Below are 428 nucleotides of genomic sequence, written 5' to 3'. Positions count from 1 at the left end.
TCTCTCTCTCTCTCTCTTTCTTTCTTCTTTCTCTCTCTCTCTTTCTTCTCTCTCTCTTTCTTTCTTTCTTTCTCTCTGTCCCTTCCTTCCTTCCTTCCTTCCTTCCTTCCTTCCTTCCTTCTTTCCCTTCCTCCCTCCCTTCCTCTTTCTTTCTTTCTTTCTCTCCCTTTCTTTCTCTCTCTCTCTTTCTTTCTCTCTCTCTCTTTCTCTTTCTTTCTTTCTTTCTTTCTTTCTTTCTTTCTTTCTTTCTTTCTTTCTTTCTTTCCTTTCTTTCTTTCTTTGAGACAGAGTTTTGCTCTTGTTCTCCAGGTTGGAGTGCAATGGCGTGATCTCGGCTCACTGCTACCTCCACCTCCCAGATTCAAGCTATTTTCCTGCCTCAGCCTCCCGAGTAGCTGGGATTACAGCCATGCACCACCATGTGCAGC

This window comes from Rhinopithecus bieti, unplaced genomic scaffold (genome assembly GCF_001698545.2).
Source record: "Rhinopithecus bieti isolate Rb0 unplaced genomic scaffold, ASM169854v2 scaffold_15133, whole genome shotgun sequence".
NCBI classification, from domain to species: Eukaryota; Metazoa; Chordata; class Mammalia; order Primates; family Cercopithecidae; genus Rhinopithecus; species Rhinopithecus bieti.
This window is presented reverse-complemented; position numbering follows the sequence as displayed.